The sequence below is a fragment of the Mangifera indica genome, chromosome 17 (assembly GCF_011075055.1).
Source record: "Mangifera indica cultivar Alphonso chromosome 17, CATAS_Mindica_2.1, whole genome shotgun sequence".
In the NCBI taxonomy this organism is placed as follows: Eukaryota; Viridiplantae; Streptophyta; class Magnoliopsida; order Sapindales; family Anacardiaceae; genus Mangifera; species Mangifera indica.
Window position 1 is genome coordinate 8,221,870 of NC_058153.1, and position 7,701 is coordinate 8,229,570.

The 7,701-nt window shown below is 32.0% G+C and overlaps 1 non-coding gene across 1 annotated transcript; it reads right to left on the reverse strand.

The window, feature by feature from the left end:
* Positions 1–6,142: 6,142 nt before the first annotated feature.
* Positions 6,143–6,249, reverse strand: LOC123201217. The gene has a single exon (XR_006498778.1). It is a non-coding gene; the product is annotated as a small nucleolar RNA R71 (small nucleolar RNA).
* Positions 6,250–7,701: the final 1,452 nt, after the last annotated feature.

The window sequence follows — 7,701 nt, forward strand, 5'->3', positions numbered from 1 at the left end:
GTATCTGTTACAACTCTGATTAAGGTTAGTTTCATCAAATTTTTTAGTTACTTTTTTACGATAACTTAATCCCAATGGAACCCTGCTCAACCTTGTAACCTAACTCTATAAATTGAGCTTCATTTTAAGAGGGAAATGGTTAGACAAACAAAAAAAAAAAGATTATAATTTTTCATCTTCGTTCATTGCTTTCTCTCTCAAGAAAATCTCTCTTTAAGCTTTAATTTAACTCTATTAAGAGAACCAATGCACTCATTTTATATTTACAACCTTAGAAAGGCATTCAATACTTTTATCTTTTTATGATCAAACCTTTTGGGCATAATCTCATATCAATTAGTGTAGTAGGTTTAATCTCTAACAAACTACTTGTAAAAAGGTTTCCAAAAGATAGTTGAACTCCGAGACGAATTACTTGGAAAAGTAAACATAGGAGATTTGCAAAAGAAAGCTCTGAACCATTTTAAATTGAGTTTTTCTAAAACTCAATCTTTAATTCCTCTTTGTTGATTAATTGTTTAAGTTGTTTGTTTGCTTTGCATTAATTATTCTCACTTACTTTCTATTAAATTTTACTCAGTTATTTATTATAGTTGTATATAAATTTAGCTATTGAGAAAGAATTTATTTGACATTTTTTAAAGAACCTATTCACCCTTTTAGATTCATATTAGCTATTATAAAAGGGTTTCACAATTGATATTAAAGCTTGGATTCTAGTTTTTTTTTAATCTAATTATTTTTAAAGTAAACGATTTTCTTTCTTAATAGGTAGTACATCTACTCCTATTTTCGCTAAATGACAATGCACCACTAGACCACTTTTTTTTTTTTTTTTATGGAACAAATTATATCCAATAAAAAATTAGAATAAGGCTTAATGTTAAGTCTGTTGACTTTAAATTATGGAGAATTATTGAACATGGTAATTTAGTACCAATAAACCCTAGGACCAATGAATAGAAAAATGAAATGGACTTTAATGATGATGATGAAAAGATGATGAAAAGATGATGAGCTTAAATGTTAAAGTTATTAATATCTTGTTTTGTGATCTAAATAGTATAAAATTTAATAGGATATCAACTTGTGAGTCCACCAAAGAAGTTTTGACCATACCCCAAACCACACATGAAATAGCAAGCCAAGTTAAAGAATCCAAGATCGAGTTTCTCTTCTAGAAATATGAATTATTTGAAATGAACTCTAGAGAGAAGATAACTGACATGTACAAGAAGTTCTCTAACTTAATGAAGGATCTTAAAGGGCTTGGAGATTTGAGACAATTGAATTGGTAAAGAAGATTTTGAGATCATTACCAGATTTGTGGACCATAAAGGCAATAGCTATTGAGGAGTCTAAGGATCTTAGCAAGATAAGAATGGATTAGCTTATAGGAAGTCTCCTAACCTATGAGATGAAAAGGAAACCAAAGGAAGATGAAGCTAAAGCTAAGAGAGATATTGCATTAAAGGTTATGATGAAAGGGAAGAAGAAGGAAACTCTTCCACGGATAAAGATGTATAAGTCTCCTAGCTATAAATTTTAGCAAATTCTTATCAAGATCAAAGAGGAACAAAGGAAAGGGGTTTGCAATACAAAGAAGAACAAACGAGGATGCTAAAAAGAGCAATAATGAAATAATTTGTTATAAATACAATAAACCAGGCCATATTCACCAAAATTACCCTTTAAGAAAAAAAAAGAGGGGTAAAAAGAAAAAGTGATTCAAGAAGAAAGTGATTGTCGATACTTGGAGTAGAAGCGACGACTCAAGTGATAAAAATGAATCAGAGGAAAAAAAGGCCAATATATACTTCATGGCCAAGAGTGATTCGGAGGATGAGGTAAATGATTTAAACTCATACTCTTTGCATGAATTATAAGATGCATTTGAAGCCTTCATGGATGAGTATGAAAACATTAAAGTAAAATATAAATCATTAAAGAAACAATTAGTTTGCATTAAAAAGGAACATGATATACTCTTGCATGATCATGATGACTTGACTAAGAAATATGATGTTGTTAGAAATGACAATGATTCATGCCTAAAAGAATTAACATGCATGAAATAGGGACATAAAGAATTAAAAGAAAAAGTTATCTAGTTCAAATGAATTATTCCAAAAATTCAAAATAGGTTCTAAAAGGTTGGATGAGATGCTTGCATCTCAAAGAAGTGGTTTTAATAAAAAAGGACTAGACTATAATAGAAGTAACCCTTTTTCAAATTCATATAGGTCTTTAAAGAAATCTCATACATTAGACATGAAATGCAAATTTCGTTCATTCATTAGGTATACTATTAGACATTTTCTAATAAGGAATGATAAACGTTTTAAAGTGAAGAAGATTTGGGTTCCTAAAGAGACACTTAAAAGTAACATTGTTGGACCTAAGACCATTTGGACACCAAAAAGTGAATAAATGAATTTATCTTGTAGGCTTGCTTGCAATCTTTCTTGAGGTCCTCTAGCAAATGGTACTTGGATAATGGATGTTCATAACACATGACAGGAGATAAGAGTTCATTCTCTTCATTAAAGGCTAAAGATGGAGGTAATATCAACTTTGGAGATAACTCCAAAGGAAAGGTAATAGGCATTGATTCTATAGGTAACTCTTTATTCTCCATTAATGATGTTCTACTAATTAAAGGTCTTAAACATAATTTACTTAGTAAGTCAATTATGTGATCAGACTTCAAGATTAGTTTTTATTCTTTATGTTATGAAATTGTTGATGCTAACATAAATGCAATTGCATTCATTAGTCATAAACCTTCAAATGTGTACATTATAGACTTGCATCACATTACATCTAGAGACCTGTGGCTATGACATGGAAGATTAGGACAAGCAAGCATTGATGTTCTTCAAAAGCTTTCAAATAGAAACTTAGTAAAAGGTTTGCCAAAATTAGTTTTCAAAAAAGATCATGTCTGTGATGCTTGCATGAAAGGCAAACAAACAAGAATTTGCTTTAAATCTAAAAATTGTGTTTCAACCTCAATACCTTTTCAACTTTTATATATAGATTTGTGTGGGTCATCTAGAACTACAAGCCTAGGTGGAAAGCATTATTACTTTGTAATTTTTTATGATTTTTCAAGATTTACTTGGGTTTTACTTTTTGCAAATAAAAGTGATGCATTTCATACATTTGTTCCATTTGTTCGGAAATTGCAATACCAAATAGGTTATGCAATTGTATACATTAGAAGTGACTATGGAAAATAGTTTGAAAATTTGAATTTTGAATTATTTTGTAATGAACATGACATTGAACATAATTTTTTGACATCTACGACCCCTTAACAAAATAGAGTTATTGAGAGAAGAAATAGGATACTTATAGAAATGGCTAGGACTATTTTTATTGAGAGAAGTATTTTTAGAGTGAAACCATTAATACTTTATATTATATCATAAATAAGGTCATGATTAGGTCAATCCTCAAAAAAACTCCTTATGAGTTATTTAAAAGGAAAAGCCCTAATATTGCATATTCTTATCCCTTTTGGTGCAAATGTTTTGTATTAAATAATGGTACGGATAGCTTAGAAAAATTTGATGCTAATTCAAATGAAGCAATTTTCCTAGGTTACTCTTTCTCATCTAAAACATATATAGTCTTTAACAAGAGAACTGTTTTAGTTGAAAAATTTATTCATGCGATATTTGACGAATCTTCTAAGTGTGTAGAAAATAGAAATGAAGATGAAGTCATTAAGCTCATAAAGGATCTACAAATCAAAGACTCATCTCAATCAAAATAAGAGAAGCAATTAGGATATTGCTTGCATATGTATGTCATTTTGATTTCAAATTATTTTAAATGGATGTCAAAAGTGCTTTTTTTAAATGTTTTATTCAATAAGAGGTGTATGTTGAACAACCTCTTAGTTTCAAAAATCATGAATTTCTAAATCATGTGTTTAGATTGAGAAAAACTTTGTATGGTTTAAAACAAGCTTCTAGAGCTTGGTATGAAAGATTAAGTCTTTTTTTAATTGAAAATGGTTTTTCAAAAGGAAATATAGGTATCACCTTATTTATAAAAAGGCATATGCAAGACATTTTGATTGTTCAAATTCATGTTAATGATCTCAATTTCAATGCTACTAATAAGTCCCTTTGTAAAGATTTTTCTAAGATGATGTAGGGTGAGTTTGAAATGAGCATGATGGGGGAGCTCAATTACTTGCTAGGACTTCAAATCAAACAAACAAAGGAACAAAATTTGCTTAACCAGGTGATAAGGCCATTAATTATTACTATTTTGATTTATAATTCTCTTGTGTTGTGTGGAAATTTGATTCAATCTAATAGAATTACTTATCTTTTTGGTTTTAGGAAGCTTTGATCAATTTTGGAATAAGTTGGGCCAAAAAGATGAAAAACTGGAGCAGATCTATTAATCTGGAATTTTCGTAATGCAGACTAGGCGTAGGCACGTGAAAGATGAGAGCAGAATTCGGCAAACAGATCTGAACGCCCAGATCAACTGCAGGAGTCCATAAAATATTAAGATTTGCTTCCAAGGAAAGGGATAATCACCAGCTGGAAAAGAGGATTAATTGAGCTAGATAAGGAAGGATATTTTAGGAAGAAGGATATATATTAGAGATACATATCTTTTCCTTTCTTTTTGGGAAAATATGTATCACTTTGCTTGATTGGATTAGGAGATTAGGATTGATTTTAATTTCCAGATTTTTAGTAGGAAGATAATATATATACTCTTATTTTTGTTTGAGAAGGATCAACTATTGTACTTAGAGAATTAGAGAGAAAAACATGGTCTACAGTGGCTGAATAATTTATCTTGGTTGAAAGGATCTGAAACCATGGAACTACAATGATTGTGAGATTTATTTTTGTTCTTTAATGCATCTTTTACTTATTTGAGTATTGGTTATCTTTCTGAATTATTTTTCATGATTGTGTTAGTTGATTTCTAAGGTGCGCAATTAGTTTATCAATTAATATAATTTATTGCTAGTTTAGGTGTTGAATCCGTAATTGTTCAATCCACCTAATCGAAGTGGCAACTAGGTTTATCGTTTGCTGCGTCAAAAACTTTAAATCCTAGGAAAATAATCAACTGGATTAAATGCAACGTCGTACGTTTGTGTTGTCTTGCTTCGTTGGTCTTTCTAATTTGTAATGCTATTGTTTAATTAAATTCGAGCTCGTATCCGAATTATTAATCAATAAGGGTTAATTGGAATACATGTTTTTGGTTAACTAATCGTAAGGAATGACAGGTTAATTCAATACCACAACGAATATTCAATTAATTAATTTGATATTTTGTTTCGATGATCAATCGTAGTTCCAATGGTGGATGTGACCGAAGACCAAGGTTTGTTAAATCGATTTATTCCTTTTAGATTATTTTACTGAATTTTTAATTAGTGTTTTTCATTATATTTTGCATTCACTTCAAACCCCTTTTTTATTTATTTGTTTCGATTTATTTGTGACGACATACTAATCAAAGCTCTTCGAGGGAACGATCCCTACTTTCCTTTACTACATTTTTGTTGCAGGAATTTAGGATTTAATTTGGGTGTCAACGACAGCACGTACCAAATTTTGGCACCGTTGCCGGGGAGTTTTTAATTTGTATGTGCGTTACGCGATCTTTGAAACAAGCTAGTTTACAGTTTGATCCAAAAATTGAAAAGACTACAAAAGGGCTGAGAAAATAAGCAAAAAGGAGACTGCACGCACACAAAGCAGTTCACGAAACAGAGGAAAACATGGCTGAAAATCAGACTTTAAGAGAGCTTGCTGCTCCAAATTTAAATCAACAACCACATTGCATTACTTTTCCCAATTTAGATGTTAATACCACATTCGAATTAAAATCTGGACTAATTCATCTTTTACCTATTTTTCGTGGTTCTGTAGGTGAAGATCCTCATAAACATTTAAAGGAATTTCATGTGGTGTGCACCAGAATGAAACCGAATGGAGTAACCGAAGAACAAATCAAGATGAGGGCTTTTCTGTTTTCCTTGAAAGATGATGCACAAGATTGGTTGTATTATTTACCCGCTGGAAGTATCACTACTTGGCATGAGATGAAAAGATTATTTCTGCAGAAATTTTTTCTAGCATCAAGAGTAGCCAGCATAAGGAAAGAAATCTGTGGCATTCAGCAGCATACTGGAGAATCTTTATACGAATATTGGGAGCGCTTTAAAAAACTTTGTGCAAGCTGTCCACATCACCAAATTAGTGACCAGCTGCTTATTCAATATTTCTACGAAGGACTTCTATCGAATGAGAGAAATATGATTGATGCGGCAAGTGGTGGAGCATTGGCTGACAAAACACTTGAAGCAGCCCGAAATTTAATTGTAAATATGGCGTCGAATTCACAACAATTTGGAAATAGATTAGACCATTCGTCTCGGCGCGTCAATGAGGTAAATGTATCTTCTCTTGAAAGAAGACTTGATGATCTAACTACTCTTGTACGTCAAATGGCTGTAGAAAAAACAGAGGCAGCGAAAGTTTGAGGAATCTGTTCGGTAGGAGGATATCCAACTGATATGTGCCCAACACTTCAGGAGGACTGCTCTGAACATGCTAATGCAGTGGGCGAATTTTTAGGACAGCAGCAGCAAAATCATAATTATAATCCCTATTCGAATACCTACAACTCCGATTGGAGAGATCATCCTAATTTTTGTTATGGGAATACAAATGCGAATCAGCCTTCGAATAATTTTCAGCTATACCAGCAGCATTATATTCCTAGACAGTAGCAACCAACTCAAAATTTTGATTCAGGTACATCTCTTGAAGATATTGTTAAAAGTTTGGCTACTAATACTATAAAATTTCAGCAGGAAACCAGAACCAGTATTCAATATCTGGAAAATCAAATGAGTCAGATGGCTACTGCAATCAGCAGGCTGGAAGCACAAAATTCAAGCAAACTGCCGTCACAAACTGTGTTGAACCCAAAGGAGAATGTTAGTGCCATAATGTTAAGGAGTGGAAAGGAGCTGGAGATGCCGATTAAAGCACAACCTCTACCAGCACAGCCAGCAGAAAACAAAGAAAAATTGGCAGCAGAAAATAATTCTTCCGAAAAGGTAGCAATAGGTAAATATCCTTCTTTCAGTGAATACAAACCTGTTCCTCCCTTTCCTAAAGCTTTAAAACTGAAGTACGAACATAATGCGGATTTATATGAGACCTTTCGAGAGTGTGAAGTCAATATTCCACTGTTTGATGCAATAAAACAAGTGCCTCGCTATGCTAAATTTTTGAAAGAGCTGTGTACATTGAAAAGAAAGCAAAAACTCAAAAGGTATGAAAAAATAAAGGTAGGAGAAAATGTTTCAGCCATAATTCGCAAAAATCTTCCTGAAAAATGTAAAGATCCAGGTATGTTTTGCATCCCTTGCACCATAAGAGGAACAAAAATTGAAAAAGCACACTGACCATGGAGTTTGATGGTGAAGCTGTCCAATTTAATATTTATGATGCTATGAAATATTCTGATGTGGATTTTCCTGTGTATTCAGTTGATTTAATTGATTCTCTAGCGCAGGATATACTTGATGATGATGATGAGTTAAAGATGGCTAACCATGAAAATATTTTGAAAGAAAGAGATGAATTTAAATTAATTTCATATGTGTAGAATGCAGGGACAAAGATGAATGAGTTCAGA